Source organism: Lepisma saccharinum, chromosome 11, assembly GCF_977018435.1.
Source record: "Lepisma saccharinum chromosome 11, izLepSacc3.1, whole genome shotgun sequence".
Classification (NCBI taxonomy): domain Eukaryota; kingdom Metazoa; phylum Arthropoda; class Insecta; order Zygentoma; family Lepismatidae; genus Lepisma; species Lepisma saccharinum.
Window position 1 is genome coordinate 46,459,304 of NC_139239.1, and position 17,874 is coordinate 46,477,177.

The 17,874-nt window shown below is 39.9% G+C and overlaps 1 long non-coding RNA gene across 1 annotated transcript; it reads right to left on the minus strand.

Moving 5' to 3' along the window:
- Positions 1-12,820: 12,820 nt before the first annotated feature.
- Positions 12,821-17,826, minus strand: LOC145995226 (uncharacterized). Its single transcript, XR_014442429.1, has 3 exons — positions 17,658-17,826; positions 15,731-15,853; positions 12,821-14,298 (listed from the first exon to the last, which is right to left on the minus strand). It is a non-coding gene; the product is annotated as an uncharacterized LOC145995226 (long non-coding RNA).
- Positions 17,827-17,874: the final 48 nt, after the last annotated feature.

Here is a 17,874-nt window from a genome sequence, read left to right on the forward strand (position 1 = left end):
CTTTTTCTTCAAATTTATTATTATATCACTGGAGAGAGACTTTTAATCGATCCACCGAATTAGTAAATATCCACTTCATACAGTTAGTGTAGTGAAATGCATAGCTAATTTATTTTGTTGTTAACTTCTGCATAACTTGTACAAGAAAAATATAAATATTTGGGAAAATTTTACTAATAATGTTCTATGGTTTCGCCTCACCCCATAGAACTGATGGAACTCACTTTTTTTTGGAATTTTGAAAACTGCAGGACCATTTTTTATAAAAACATAACCTGGTTACTGTATTTTACACTACTGTATTTTCGATCTAATGCAGTTTTGGTAAAAATTTACTATTCCACAAACACCTGTAACTTCTTCGTTTCGTCACTTTTAACATTCGTAGTTACCTATCTGCTTCGCGGAACATTCTTTAAGCTGTATTCACGTTTTTTTGATGAAAGTAATGTCAATTTTTCACATTACGAGTACTTCTTTATGTGCGTTGTCTCGCTTGCGTATCACACAGTATGGCGCGTACACATTCGTAGATAATCGCGTGTCGTGCTTGTGTTTTGTCGATTTTCATTCGGTACCCAGTGTTTCCAACTTTCGTAACCCAAAAAACACTCGTGAAGAAAGCTGATGTAATTTAATTTTCTTTTAAAAAAAAGAATGTATATTTTTTTTACTTCTTCGCATTGTTTTACGAACAAAATTTTAACTATGCTTGCCTAACCTAACCTAACCTTGCCGGAAATGGTTCGTGGGGCTATCCGTGAATGGTTTTGGGGGATATCCGTGAATGGTTTGTGGGGGCTCCCGGTATGAATTTCACCACCGCATTGTTTTACGAACAAAATTTTAACTATGCATGCCTAACCTAACCTAACCTAACCTTGCTGGAAATGGTTCATGGGGCTTTCCGTGAATGGTTTTTGGGGCTATCCGTCAATGGTTTGTGGGGCTCCCGGTATGAATTTCACAACGCATCCACGAAACGTCATGTTTGTATTTTTGGTTGGAAACACTGCATTTCAATGAGCATCAACAAAACACAAGCACGACGCGTGATCATCTACGAAGGTATACACGCCAAAGGCTATTGTCCGTCGGAGAATTAATTTTCAACAAAAAACATGAATTTCCGCTATGATACATTCCCACATGACAGAAAACACCTTCCAGTTATTAGACAATGGTACAGAAACTTATTACCATAAGTAGTTTCTTATGTAAAAATGAAGAAATCTGTTGGTGGAATAGTAAATTAGTACCGCTGTTTTTACTTTGGTTATTCTGTTTGAATATTAACTGGTCGTTAGTTCTTCAATTAACAATAAAAGTAAGGAGCTCCAGATCTGACACCCCTGGTCACCCCTGATGAGGAGAAGGGAACGTAGGATGTGCCTGATATTGTTGTGGTGGGTATGATATTGGGTGAAAAGTAAGGGGGATGGTATCAGGTTTCTTGGTCGAGGAGTATGAGGCAGCTGGAGCTATTTGTTTTGTGACCAGGGTGTATAGATAACCACTGTTGACCACAAATAACTATTAAAACTCTCCTCTGTGCCATTGTATGTATGGTGTGGAAGTAAAACGTCACACATTCTCGATCTCGTCCTTGATCAGCACCACACTCCGATGCAAAACACCCATGGTTAGAGGCTGAGTGGGTCCCAGCGCTGTTTTATGGAGATGTGTTGGAAAACTTTCCACCTGAGAATGGAAAGCGGGTCTCCACGTGGAAGTTGTTCGTGCTTCATTCCATGTCATTCTGTTCCTCGTGGCGATCAAGCGAAAGGAACGCTGCGTGACCAAAACAAAAGTACAAGAATGAGTATTTGTAAATCCAGAGCTACTCTTACCTAGAGAAAGTAGCAAGCAAAAAGCACAAAATACTTCGTCGTCATCTTCTCTGTTCATGCATGAACCCTACAGGATCTCTTTTCGCTTCATCTTCTGGGCTTCGAGACTTCTGATCACACACATTTGGCACGGAAACACTCAACAAATATACGATGACTGGGCACTCATTAGACCTTGAAGAATCAACTGGCAGAATCCCCGCCTTGTGCGTCTAGACCACCACCTGCCCTGTCGTTACTTGCTCGTAATCTCCTTCGCTGTCTTATACGCAATCACGTGACTTTTAAGATAAGACGAGAGTGTCATAGAAATCTTACAAAAGGAGTTTCAACGGATTACGTCATGATCTTGTCTGCGCTTTGTTCTTTGGGCTTCATAGCCTGATAGCATAACAGTAGTTCGTTCTTTTATACAACATAACCTGATGTTCAAATTATTTTAACCGGATGGACCAAGGCTGCGATGACATGAAGTAATAGTGTTATAGTCGACGCGAGCGGCTGGCTTTGAAGTCGATGGAGCGCGCCCACCAGCTCCAACAATACATTCTCCTCACGGTTGAGACTCCACGTGGACTAGAAGAGCAAAATGACAGCTGCGCCCATTGGCTCAAGGACTCCACGTGGGGTAGACGAGCAGAATGACAGCTGCGTCCATTGGCTGAAGGTTGAGTGTGATTGGACGAAAACAACTCGCTCACTGTTTATCCCCACGCACGTTCGAGGCGGCAGCTCGCTTCAGATCTTACACGTTAACCAAGTGCCGGCCCCTGTGGCGGAGTGGTAGTCTGCCTGCAGCTCGTGCAGGTATCAGTTCGTACCGAGCTCCGCTCTTCGCGTGAGAAGGCTTAGTGATCGAACTGTCCGAGTTAGCTAGGGCCGTATACGCTTTGCTAGTGTTGTGTTAGTTCTTTTTTCCTTTGGAGTGCAAGCGAGGTTTTGACTACAATTACCGTGAGCCAGTGAAGATACGATGAAATAGTTCACGATGAATACACAAAGAGAAAACACCTTGAAATTTGTTTTCCGTGAGGTCAAAACGTGACCTACGTCATTGGATTTTCATCGATGGTTTCATGATGTCTACCAAGTGCCTACGAACCAAGTGCTCAGTTTTGAAATAGATTACTTTCGTAAGTGTTTGTACGTGAAATTTGCGACAAAAGTGGTAGGAGAACGGTTACTAAATGATTTTGGTGCTGAGGTAATCTACAGTGACGTAGATGGTGATCATAAAGTTGAAGTAGAATGGGCCCACCAGCGGCATGTAATCGTCAGAATCCATGTAGTCCCAATTGAATTAAGTGCGGACGTGATAAGTCGTGTCATGAGGTCTTATGGGGAAGTGTTAAAAATTGAAGACGAGACATACTCTGCAGATCACATTTACCCTACTCGAACTGGACGTGTCTTGATTAAAATGATACTACGTAAACCCATACCCTCATATGTAACAATGAATGGAGACTCTTATTGGGTAACATACCCTGGGCAGGTGCGTACGTGCCTCGCGTGTTCGGGGGAGGATCATGTAGTTGCTCAGTGCCCTAAGCGTCGATCCTCAGGGAACCAGCCCCGCAGGGGTCCGGTTAATATACCCGCTGACAATGTACCGATGGTATATGAACCAACTGTGCTACCCGTACGGACTAAACCAAGAGATTCAGCTCCGTTAGTTGCAGAAGTCCCAGCGTCAGGAGATAGCAATGGAGGGAACACGGATAGCTCCAGAATCACCGACGAGGAGACAGGTGCCAGACAGGAAGTTAGTGAGCAGAATGCACCAACAGGAAGGGAAGAGATGGAGCAGCCAACATTGACCACTGTAGAGGAGATGCATCACATACCCCCGCCCCCACCCCCAAGTGCTTTGTTCGCGGAGGCAGACTTCCCCGTAGTTACCTCTCCTAGGAAATCACGGTCAAGATCTGTATCAAGGTTACGGTCAGTGGCGGAGTCCATGGTGCTACGTAGAAAGAAGAAGAAAAATAATGAATGCGTAAGTTCCACAATAGTTCATAACGAATTTAGAGTAGAACCTGGTACCCCAAAACAAGATGTTTCAAAGGGTAGTTTAACAAGTCATTCAGGAAATGTAATTAAAGAGAAACCTTCGACGAGTAACAAACTTACCCCAGATTTATTTAGTGGAAAGCATAGTTAATGCATTCTAGGCAAAAATTAGAGTTTAGTAATGTTGAAGAATGTAAGTAAGTTTAGTTTTCTTTTGTGGACAGTTATAATCATGCAAACATTTACCTTGGCATCTATAAATTTGAATCAAATGCAAAGTAAGACCAAAATAATTGCTCTCAATGACTTTCTCATTAAATCGTCTATTGATGTGGCCCTCTTACAAGAGGTAGCCATAGACGATTTTTCTGTACTGAACATGTTTAAAGTTTACAACAATTTTACTCCCTTTGCACAAGGGACTGCCATAGCATGTAGGCGACACTTGGATTTACGTAATGTAGTGCCCCATCCCACGGGCAGACAAATAAGTGCCAAATTAGGCTCAGTGTTTCTCTGTAATGTGTATGCTCCGTCAGGAAGCCAAAACAGACGGGAAAGAGAAGATTTTTTTTCAACAGTTGTAGGGCCCGAGTTGACATCCCACACACTAGACACTATACTAGTGGGAGATTTTAACTGCGTAATTCGTTCACAAGATCAAAATCCAGGATACAACTTCTCACGTGCGCTCTATGAATTAACGCAGGGGTTACAACTGCGTGACGCTTGGATACACACCAATGGCGAAAGTCAAGGTTACACACATATCACCTCCAATAGTGCGTCAAGGATCGATAGGTTTTATGTCGCACCAAGATTTCAGGAATATATCATTAGTGTTCAAAATTTTCCAGTATGCTTTAGTGATCATAGTGTCCCAATTCTCAAAATAAATTTAGATTTGATTAAACCCCGACAAGGTAGCGGATACTGGCTTTTAAATAGCACATTATTACGCAATGGTAGTTATGTCCAGCTAATCAGGGAAACGTGGAACGAACTCAAGGCCTCTCGGCCAGTGCAAAAGACCCTAATCGAGTGGTGGGAAACTCGAGTTAAGCCTAAATTTCGTCAGGTCAGTAAATTCTTCAGTGCAGAGGTTAGTAGAGATCAAAGAAACAAATATAATTTTTTGTAAGCAGTCTTGAACGATCTCCATCGTTTAGCATTGCAAGGTAATTTCGATCGTCCTTATGCAAATGAAATAAAAGCGCAATTACTTGCTATACATAGGAAACGAAAATCTGCAGCAATAATAAAGAGCAAGATTCTTCCTATAGACCCAGACGAGCAAGCCACACTAAGTCACATTCTTCAAGAACATAAACACGCAAGGAGTCACGTTATTCATAAATTAACTTTAGATTCCGGTGAAGTTGTCACCAGCCCTCATAGTATACACGACAGGTTTTTGCAATACTATAAAAATCTTCTTGGTCAAGCCTTTAATCCAACAGAAACGCAATGCAATTTTTTGAACTACCTCCCTGCATCACTGACGGAAAATGAAAGAACTGAGCTCACACAACCGTTTAGTAAAAAGGAGGTTCATGATGCAGTCTTCAAAGCTCCGAGGAATAAAACTACAGCCGAAGATGGATTACCATCAGAATTCTATCAATGTTTCTGGGATCTAATAGGAGACGAATTAACGGAATGGGTCAACGAAGTGTTGACAACAGGGACCATAGGGAAGTCCAGTAGCACGGGAGTTATAGTGTTAGTTCCCAAAAAGGCAAATCCAAAGTTCGTCACAGATTTTAGGCCAATTTCCATATTGAGCAGTGACATCAAACTTATAAGTAGGTGCATAAATCAGCGTTTAAAAAAATATATGGTTAAACTTATTGGCAATTTACAGTTCGCTTGTAATACGTCCCAAAGTATACATCACTTGCTACAAACGATAAGAGACGTAATTATTACCAGACAAAATAAGAATGCATCAGAGGCAATTCTATCTTTAGATTTTTCTCAAGCATATGACAGAGTGGGCCACGAATATCTGTACAAAGTCTTAGAAGCATATGGCTTCGGAGACACTTTTCTTAATTGGATAAAAACATTATATAATCATATGCTGCTAAAACTCAAAATAAATGGTTTCTTGACAACAAGTTTTAAAATGCGACGAGGTGTACTACAAGGTAGTCCCTTGAGTAGCACATTGTACGTCCTCACAATAGCCCCCTTTTTGTTTACTATCCAGCATCATTTACAGGGCATTTCTATGGCTTCCACCACAATACAAGTTGGCAGTTTCATGGACGACGTCACGATTTTTCTCAAGGATGAAAGAGATCTGTACAGTGTTAAAAGCCAAATACATACTTTTGAGCTCACATCAGGAGCAAAACTAAACAATCGAAAGTCATTCCTGATGCCCCTTGGCAAGGAGAATTCTTTCACAAACAATACGGAGATCCCTGTAGACAAGAAAATAAAAGTTTTAGGTATAAACTTCTATGCAAATATCGATGAAACGATCGAAGCCAATAGTAATCTCACGTGCGAGAGGGCTATCTACGTCCTCAGAGTGAACAAGATGCGCTCTCTGAGTTTAAAAACACGAGTAAGATTTATCAACGTTTTTGCTCTCTCTAAACTTTGGTATGTAGCAAAAATCCTGCCCTTCAAAACACAGCACTTGGCCAAGGTCAACAAAGCTGTTGGCTGCTTTTTGTGGCACGATACAATTTTCCGGGTGGCAATAAATGAGGTCACGTTATCAGAGAAGACAGGTGGTTTGGCACTAATACACGTGAACACACAGGCAAGAGCATTGTTTGTACAGACTGGCCTTAAAACAGCTTTCTCACTGCACGAGTCAACGACCCAAGCATGTATCCAGACGATGATACAGGACATTCCATTAGAAGCTCCCATCGATATCCAAAGTATCCCCAAAAGATTTTCTTTTTATAAGGACATCGCTTTACAGGTATGCTACCAGTTATTACGACATGAGACAATTACACCATCTGTTAAAAAGTTATATAGTGAAATCAATAGTTTCAAGCACACAGTACCACGAATAGTCCGGGATTTCAATACACATAATTGGCCACAAATATGGGAAAATGTCTCCGCCAAACACCTTTCAAAAGCTGGCCAATCAATATGGTACAAAGTGGTTCATCGTGTTATAGTGACAAGAGATAGGACATACCAATATGGAATCAGTGACTCTCCTAACTGTATATCATGCAACGTGCCTGACTCTTTAGCCCAGGCACGTATCCAGAGGGGGGGCTCAGGGGGCTCGAGCCCCCTCCGAAATTTTTCGATTTACACTAGATAAAATGAGGTTTTTGGCTTGTGTGTGTGAAATAAAATATTGTGATTATAATTTATGGAGAAATATAATTATCGAGGAAAGGCAGAGAATGTTCTAGAACCCTGAGTGATAACCCTGTTATTGATAATATTGTATGTAAACTTTTCTTGCTCTTTCGGTGTTGTCGCAACGAACTTGAGCATTGTTTAAAGATTTGCAGCATTTGGAAGTTGCACAACAAAGCACTGTTGAAAGTAGCGCCATGAGTCGGGCGATTCATTGAATTACTAAAAAGTGCGGAACATTCCAGAATATAATATGGACATAAATACGCGGATTCAATTTCACCGTTGGTCTGTACAACAGAATAATTCAATGACTTCACGAGTAAGTGTGACGGTCGATTAGTGATCAGTCAGTGTCCATTGACAGTTTTATAAGATGTAGAGATTCGGGGGGAGGAGAGGGGGAAGAGGACTAGTGACACATTTTCCTGCAAAGTGCTGAAGTCTACCACTAGTACAAGTTCGGGTCCAAAGCTGAAGACATTCCCGACAGTGTAGTGCTAGTTTTGGGTCATGAGCCGAAGAGATCGAAGGTCTCTAAAGTAAATATTTCAGCAGTAATGGGCATTGGAGCATCATTTTTTTTTTAAAAAAAAAGGAAAGAAGCTTCGCAGATCGACTGAAAATCTAAGTTTTGAGTGACGATTTATTAGTGACCGGACCAAGTTTCGTGTATGCAGTCCGAGAGTTTCGTGGGTTTAAAAAGGACTTTTAAGTCAACTGTTTTGGAAAAACACTCAAACACTAACTACCACAAAAGGGCAGCCATGAAGATCGAAAATTTTATGAATGTCGAAAAGAGAAAGCAAGAAGATGTTGCATATGTGGAAATTTTAGCGGAAAAAGCAAGCTCGACCAAGACTCCAAAACCAGGGTCTCTGGCATATACCGTGCCATTCCTTGTTCTACCAAGTGAGCTACCGAGTCACCCTTCGCTTCGCTTGATCTTTTGCTGTCGCTATAGAGCAATGGCACGGTATGCCTGGTGGGTTCAGCATTTTCCGCTAAAATTTCTGCATAGCACATCTCTTGTGTATGTCCAACCGTAAGATGTTGCCCGTTTAATTAACAAGCACAGAAAAAGGAGATAGAATAAAACTAAGGGACATTCCAACCGGTTGACAAGATATTTTTCTTCTGTGGTCAACACGAGCTGCCGTTTCAAGGTGACAATGAGATTGACCCACTAGGTTTCACACTGAAGCTACAAGCTATACGTGTCGCTTGAGGATTTCACAAATCAAACACAGGCTTGTACAGCCTGTCTTGCCGCTTAGGTGTGAAAAGTTTCTGTTGATTGGATCACTCATTGAAAACGACGTGTGTGTGTGTGCCTTCGGTCTGTATTCTTCCGAAATCTTGAAGATCCAAGTCACAAGGATGGAAAATTAGGATTTTTGTTGAGGTTACTTTTCGAAGGCAGGCGACAACACCATAAAGGATCATATCAAAACCTGGGAGAACACATTCGAATAGGCCGGACCCTGTGGCTGAGTGGTTAGCACATCGCGCTGCGATGCCAAGGGTCCCGGGTTCGAATCCCGCTCGGGCATGGTTGTTTGTGAATGTCCATTCATCAATTTCATCGCTCATCCCCATCTTCGCAAATTAGCCAAGAGGCACAAACCGCGAAGTAAAATAAAATAAATCAAATCAAAACATTCGAATGGATTGTCCATTGCATAACAGCTTCGTGAAACGGACACATACACATATTGAGATCGTTTCGGCACAAACACAACGTTCGTACATTGCAACAGAGGAGTCGAGTGATAAAAAATGTCCCGATATCACGTTCTGAAAGAAAAGAAAAGAAGAAAAACACAGCAGCTTAAACAGTGGCAGATTTAGGAGACAGTTGCTCTCCATTTTTGGCCCCGCGCTATGGCTTTTTAATACTAACCTTTGTCTTCCAAGAGCAATTAAACTTTTCTTGCCCCTTCCCCCCCCCCCCCCCCCCATCGTTTTGGAACTGTATCGCCACCATCGACCTTAAACCTTGCGAGGTTCTATCTATAATGATGTTTAGCCCCCCCCCGAAAAGAATTTCTGGATACGTGCCTGCTTTAGCCCACAGGATAACCAAGTGTCGCAACTCCTCCATGGTGTGGAACAAATTGCGAACAATGCTCAGTCGTATATGCCGCACCTCATTAACAAAGTTTACGGATACAGATATAGTTTTTCCTGCTTTCAATTTTTATCCACCAACAAAACAACGAGCAGTACAATGGTTGATAACAGAATACTTATTATATATATTTCACAATGACGAGAGCAGTTTTAAGAAACAATTCAGTATCTTCTTGCAAGAACAATATGAAAAAATTCCTCTCCAAGCAAGGAAGAAATGGTATGCAAATTTCTTATTAGTGCTTTATACTTAATTTAGGTCAAACAAAAATGTAAAGGTTAACCAGATAGAAATACGAATTGTAATAGCAGTACTACACTTATGTCAAAAACAATGTAATTCCATAACTTGTATATCAGAATAAAAAAAAAAAGAGTGGTTAGCACATCGCGCTACGACGCCAGGGGTCCCGGGTTCGAATCCTGGCATGGGCATGGATATTTGTGAGTGTCCATTCATCAATTTAATCATATCATCACTCATTATATCTCTCTTCTTTTATGCGCATTATACGTGATTTTTTTTTATTTTGTCCCCACATTGCAATAATCATTTTACTTCATTCTTTTGTTTAAGTGAATGTTAGTTCTGGTAACCCTGCTTTAAAATATTCCGCAGAAACATGGATCCATGTGTATCAGATGTTGAAAGTGGTTGTGAAAAATGCATTCGTAACCCAGACAAATGGAAGAGAGTAGTTGTGAAGAAAAAAAGAAACAGTGGAAATGAATACGTGAGTGATAAAACCGGTAAGAAAATAACAGCTAAGCAACAAGGACCTGGATGTGACTGTAAAAACAAATCAGACGGATCTAACCTCAACTGGTGCAGTTATTCAGTGTTAGACGAAGATTGCAAAAGTACATTATTTTGCGAGTTTTACAAGCTGCAGGAGTACAACATTCAAAATGCATATCTCAATGGTCTTATTGAGCGTAAGGTGTGCAGTCGGGGTTATGCCAAAAAAATGCAATGATGTTGGAGTGAGCAGAAGAAAGAACTCGTTTGCTTACCATGTGACAACAGTTACTGGTACAAGGTTAGAGTATGTTTAAAAGCGTTTTGTGACATATTTACAGTTTCAAGGAAAAGGGTGGCAACAGCTAGAGGAGACAGGCAAGCACGTAATGTTGGTGAAGATGTATACAGTGATGAAAGTACTGATGAACTTAATACAACACATCTTGGCATGCCGCATATAGATAGACGCGGAAAACATGGCAATGTTAAGCACAAAATGAGTGAAGCGTCATTGGATACACAACCTCATTGGATACTGTCTTCTTCAAAGACACCTATTCTGACATGGAACAGTGGCACGGATTAGAACTCTTCAAGAAGATGCCAGGTCGTCGCTCCAAAAATAGAAGAGATCCTATGGTTGATCATCCTTATTTGACTACACTTCTTGAAGAAAAACCACTACTCTATCCACATGGACGACCCATATCAGCCCTGAAGTTAAAATATCTCATGGCAATAATGCCTTATATTCCTCCAGTTTTTCATGGTGTTTTAAACATACTCTAACCTTGTACCAGTAACTGTTGTCACATGGTAAGCAAATGAGTTCTTTCTTCTGCTCACTTTTGAAAATAAGATCCTTACGAAAATCTTTGGACCTAAAAGGGATGAGGAGACAGGTGAGTGGAGAAGGTTACATAATTTAGAACTACATAATTTGTATTCATGTCCAGATATTATTAGAATAATTAAATCAAGAAGACTTAGGTGGGCAGGTCATGTGGCACGAATGGGAGAGGAAAGAGGAGTTTACAGGATTCTTGTTGGGAAACCTGATGGTAAGAGACCTGTAGGAAGGCCAAGACGAAGATGGAGGGACAACGTTGAGATGGACCTAAGGGAAATCGGTAGGGATGGAAAAGAGTATAGAACTTGCTCAAGATAGGGAAAGATGGAAGGCCTGTGTTGCTGCAGCCTTGAACCTTCGGGTTTAAGAAGGCTAGGGAGTTAGTTAGTTAGTTACCAAAAACTAAAATCCACAGAAACAATGGACAGTGAAGATACTCCAGAAGACATATGAAGTTGTCTTTATGTAGTTCATATGTAACCCTGTGAACATGAAAAAGTATTTCAGCCTTGTTCAAAGTCTTTGATGTGCTAGATTGATTTTTCCACATGGGTATACTACAACAATATACCATACATGTTCATAACAAATGGTATTTATATTGAAATTCATATTTTTCCTTTTGAATAATTTACCTAAAAATATGTCCAGAAAAATAAATTACCCTTTGTTATACAAATTATGACTCGACGTAATGCTTTACAAACCTCAATTTATTTCCATTTCTTGTTACAGTGGCATATCTCCCTCTCTCACTAGATCCCTCAATTGTTTTGAGGAAAAGGAGCGTGCACATTTGAGAGACAATTTATATAATTTTTGCTGTCCGTTTATTATGAGATGAATGAGTTGATTGTGTAATGTATTCAAATAATATGTTTAGTACATATAGCTATATATTAAAGACATTTTGAACAGATACAAAATTTAGTGTTAACGTGTGGCATATTTATTTTCTTATTTTACGTCGCTACATGTTGCATATGTGTAAAACATATATCGTGCATGAAAGTTATACATGTTACAGACCCTATGTTAAAACAAAAATAATTATATTCGGAATGCATTTATCAAGCATTTTCTGTCTTTCAAAAATACAGTTTGTGTGCTTGTTTTTCATTATTAATGTGAGCACCGACTTCTACCCCTTATTTGCTTAATTTACGAGGATAATAACGTCTTTGATACTACTACTACTAATAATAATAATTATTATTATTATAATATTGGTACATTTATCCTGGTACTTGCCACCCCCTTCCGACCAAAATTCGGGGTTTCGCCTCTGTCCAAATAACATGAATTATACGATTTGGGTAAGAGTTTTCTAAACTTTTATAATGTCGAAGATGTCTTAAGTTATTGCAACTGTTTTTGTCTAATTCTAGGTGTGTAATTTGCAGGTTTTTGTATTAAAGCTTTTATTTTATTGTATTTGGAAACTGATAATCCGAAGGTTTTAATTAAAAGATGTTTTTGTTGGTTGTTTATACGAGGTATTTTATATTTGTAATGTATAGAAGCCGGGATTCGCGATGTACTAACCATTCCGCCACGAAGGCCAGCTTAGAATTGATATGTCGGCCTAGGTAAACACATTTATTCTCGAAGTTATTTCAGTGTTACCCCGTGAAATTTTACCAATGAAGTAGCAATAGGCTATCAAAGGCCATTTATTTTTGTTATGTTTGCAAACGCTATTAGTTCTTTTTGACCATGCTTACCATGTAAATTTACGAACCTTTTTTTCCTTTATGTGCTCGTACCAATTAAAAGCGGCTCTCTCTTTTTTCAAGTAACTATACGTAATTCAAAGCTTTACCTGTCAATTTAAAATGAAAATAATAATAATAAAATTAAAATATTCTGTAATTTTCTTATGCAGGTTTGTACTTATACCATAAACGACATTATTTATTTTATTATTTTTATTTGAAAAGGTGGAATGATATTCTTATAATGTCCTCATAAATGTGCTTAACTTATACTTAGCGTTACAGTGTGCAACTATGTCATTCAATCTTACTTTTAGGTTTTTCATCAGATGAATCGCGTGTGAACTATAGATAAAGAGAAAACGGCATTCTTTGTGTTGTGACATTCTTATTTTAATTTAGATCTATCCAAAGACTATCGTGATTCTCTGTGTGTCCTAGTAAAAACTACAATTCATTTGCCTTACTCAAAGTAGTGTAATTGAATCTAATGAAAGGACGTAGGCAAGATATTGAACAAAGGTTGAAGGAAAGGGGCGTTTTATTGTATTTTATTGTATTTCATGTTTTGACTAATCGCTATAATAAGTAAACAGAAGTTTATTAAAGACTCGAACCGTGGACCTTTTGAGTGTAACATAATAGAAAATAAAAAAAATCATAGATTTAGCTTTGGGGAAGAGGATTGTCCAGGATGGCTGCCTTAGGATTCTTTGATTCTTTAGTATTTTCTCCTTTCCGAAAAATAGGTGGTTTTATATTTGTTCTTGTATAAGGGTCGCGTGGCACAATCTGGACCACTTATTTGCTTCAAACGAGACCTTTCGATTACAAGGCACCATTTCTATACCCCAATGCAACCGAGAACAATGTTAACATTGAGTTTCACTGGAGTTACTCCTAGCTTAATGTTCAGTGTGTGTACAAGTGTATGTGTGTAGGGGAAGGAGATGCGTGTTACTGCACGATGTAGTTGACAAAATTAGCTAAGTGGTCCAGTGCGTTTTGTGGTAGAGTCCAATTCGGAAAGTTGGATCAGAAACTAGAGTTCTACGGTGGTTTGGGAGGGTGTGAATCCCAGGGGGATACAAGCATTGATTCTTTGATTTATTTACTGGTCTGAGGAGAGATGTGCACAGAGAAGAACATAATAACAATCCTAGTTCACAACTATTACAATTTCTATTATTCCTTATACTATTACTACTTCTGATACTTAATCAATCAACGACCTATCCTTCGCTTTAGAAATCCCTACCGACGTATACTTGAAAGGAACGTTCCGCTTCCTCCGACGAAAGGCGATCTTACCCGTCCTTCGAAAATTTTCTGCGGACAAGTCTTAAGTGCTTTCTGAAATGTTAACAGTCGACAGTGGCCGATGGAAGGGTACTTCTTTACCTTGATTGATTATTGCCTAAAAATTATTAAATATCTTTCAAAGTATTCAATTACATTATAACTTCGGTGTCCAGTTTATTCTGCTGATAACATTTTCATGTTATTCGAACAACTATTACATAAATTGAAAACAGGTTTAGAGACAATGTGCGTAAAAATGGCCTAGTGATGTAATCAGCAACAGATTTCGAATCGGGATTAACTCCGATGAACTTGCAAGAACAAATTGATGCTCATGTGATGCTCCCTCTGAAATTAAAAAGATATGCAGTAGATTATAATTAGATTGATAATCTTGGTTTTAAGTAAAGCTTGTAATATAATGGGTTCAGAAAACATAACCATATATCAAGCCACTGTGTGTTCAAGTAGATAAGGGATAATGAAACGTTGGAAATAAGTATAAGCAAAATTCTTCCCCATTCTGATTTTTTTTATTTAGAAAATGGAATTGACTAAAAGATGGCTTTCACGTTGGAAGCATACCCCTTCCTATTTATTTTTAAAGAGTGTTTCCATTTTTACGGACAATCCTATCCTCTACAGGCATACACGCACATTAGAAAATTATCCGCAGTAGTGGAAATATACAGAGTGTTCCGTTCAAATCTCCCTAATTTCAATTAATTACTGTGAACGAAGTACGATGAATTGTGAAATAACTGCAACACCAAATGAAAGGCCAGATCTTCAAGTTTTGTTTCATGACTTGAAGTTGTCCGTTTGCTCACTACGCAGCGCCACGGTCGCATAAATAGAAATGGCGACTGTTCAACAACGCGCGCAGGCAGTGGTGTGGTATGCTGAGACAAAATCTGTGATTGCAACGCAACGAAATTTCAGACGAGTGTACGGAGCATTTGCACCTGATGCTAAATCAATTAGGCTGTGGTTTAGTAAGTTTCTAACAACCGGAAGTGCTAAAACAATGTGGTGGAGCTCGCCGTCGTGTGTCAGAGGAAAAGGTGGAAGAAATTCGAGCGGGGTTTCCATACCAAATTCTATGCGACGCGGCTTTTCATCTGGCTTGAATTGTTGCACAATCTGCACTCTATACGGATACAACCGAAGCCGCTTGTACAGAACTCCATGGATTGTTGTTGGAGTCACATTGAATTGCCTAGATGCCTGGCGGATGCATTTACTTGGGCTTCTCTAAAATTTAATTTATGCGACAGTGGCGCTGCGTAGTGAGCAAACGGACAACTTCAAGTTATGGAAACAAAACTTGAAGATCTGGCCTTTCATTTGGTGTTATAGTCATTTGACAATTCATCGTACTTCGTTCACATTAATTAATTGAAATTAGGGAGATTTGAACGGAACACCCGGTATCTCTTTTGGCTGCCACACATCTAAAAATATTATTATGGACTTCCCCGATGGCGTAGCGTCGCCTTGTAATCAAAGAGTCCCGGTGGAGCAACAAAGTGGTTCTGATCCCACTTAAAACTGTAGGTCCAGTCTAAATTGGCCAGTCTGTGCATAAAGTGGACTTAAAAAACCAACTCAAAGAAACAAACAAATCTAAAATTATTTCGCTAATTGCAAAATTGTAGCACTGTGAACCAAGCTCAAAGCTGGTGATGCAGTTTGGCTGCAAGAAGAGTTATTTTTCCAAAACACCGCTCTTTATGGAAAAAAACATCGAATCATAAAAATCTACTTCTTCTAACTCTACCTGTAGTATCACATTCGGCCTCATCACTTCCATCGGAGCAGTCAAGTATTCCGTCACATTTCCACCCCGGTACAATGCAACGACGATCATCGCCGCAGTCAAACATCAACCTTGGACAACTACCTTCCAACAAAGAAAATGACAATTCAGTACATCTTCCAATAACTGCCCTCTAAACATTTCACATTATTTATTTATATTTAAACAGAAGTGTACCGACTTCTGTGACGAAAGAAACAGAAGATTTTATTTCCAGGGAGGGGCAAGCAGGGTATTTTTTCAAGAGGGGGTAAAGGAGGCATATTTTTCCCATAATAGTGATGCCCCCTCAAAAAGCACTATTTCAGTCTGCAATTATCGCGTTTCTTCAACGAATTTATGATAATTAACATAAATTACTGTGACTGAAATGAAATTTTGTGTGAAATATATAATTTTTACGTGGACATTAATTTTCCAGGGGGGTCGTAGCCCCCCTTTCCCCCCTTCCAGACGTACATGGAAAGAAAGAGTCAGCATAACGTACTGTGACGCCAGAGGTTACGGTTTAGAATACTGGCCATGGATTCGATGTGTCAATGTCTTAGTCGTGTGAACAATTTCATTAGTTCAACATTTATCCTCAAGATCTCAATTCACCCATGAAACAGAACAGTGATATAAGTTAACTGTGGTGAGGACCTAAAACCCATAATTCCACCACCAATTTCTTGACCCACCTAGCCCTTACAAGTAACAACTTCACCTTTGAGGACAAACATTACCTCCAGATCCGAGGCACAGTCATGGGAACAAGACTGGTCCAATCCTATACAAACCTTTTCGTCGGCAAACTCGAACAACAGTAGCTGGATACCCAACCCTAGAAGTCACTCCCCCAGCTCCGCTTATGGACATTTTCATGCTCTGAACACATGGAGAACCATTTCTTTCTTATACTCTATCCCTGGAATCTCTGGAACAAGGTCGTGCATAAAGGTAGAGAAGGGGAGAAAGCGAATGGGAGGAGCGAAGCAGTTCATGCCCCTGCAAACGGCTAGTATCTGCAGTCCCTCCCTCCTCCGCGCAATCCCCTTCCCTCGCACGTGTTCATTGGTCGAGTCCTCTCGAGCCAATACTTGCGTACAGACTTGCTCCAGAGATTCCCGGGACAGAGTTCCATCAGGTCCACCTGGACCCACTCCACCAATCAAATCACCTTCCTATATATGGAAATGCACATCGAGGAAGGTATTTTGAAAATATCCATCCACATCAAACCCACCAACCACATACAGTATACTTACCCTCAGTGGCGGCGATTAGGAGGGCGAGGGGCGCGGTTGCCCCCTACTTTTCGCCACTTTTGCCCCCGCACTATGCTAAACCTTATCTGCAAAGGGGAATATACTGTCTTCCCCCCTCCCGTTTTGGCCCCTTGCCCCCCATTTTGGAACCCAATCGCCGCCACTGCTAACCCTTCTTCAGTTCTCACCCATTCCACGCCAAGAAAGCAATCCCATTCTTCATGGCAACGACAACATCCTCCTACACCAAGCCTTGGTAAACTGTGTTTATCCTTCCACCCTGGTCAAAAAAGCTGCCTCAAACGCCCCCACCAGGAAACCTGACCCCTTCCCCTTGTACTTGTCACCCAATGCCACACCCACCTTTGTGAGTGTCCCTTCATCAATTACATCTATTCATCATTCAACATGATCGTCACGATTACCCTAAAGAGACAGAAAATGGAAGTAAAGTACAAGGATTAACCGAAGGACACATTAAAAATTAAGCAAATTTTTCGGAATTTGAAAAGTTACAGTTGACTTTAAAATATGTGCTTCCTCATGTTTCGGTTTAGTAATAGTAAAAGAATAACAAAAAGTGACAATTTAATATACTATGATAACAATGCTTATTGTATTAATTTTTAAGTGAAGCTTACCTGCCACGCAGATGATAAAAAGAAAGAAGATACCGATTCCAAACAACCTCATCGTCGTAAACCGAAAAATAGAAGATTGGTGTCCGTATATGTGTGTGTGTTTTTGATCCTCAACGCCTTGTATAACGTGAAAAAAAAAAATAACTGTATCAAGCATATGGAAAACACAGGGTGTACAGATAGGCAAGTTATCTGGAGGTACTCCCCCAACCAACTT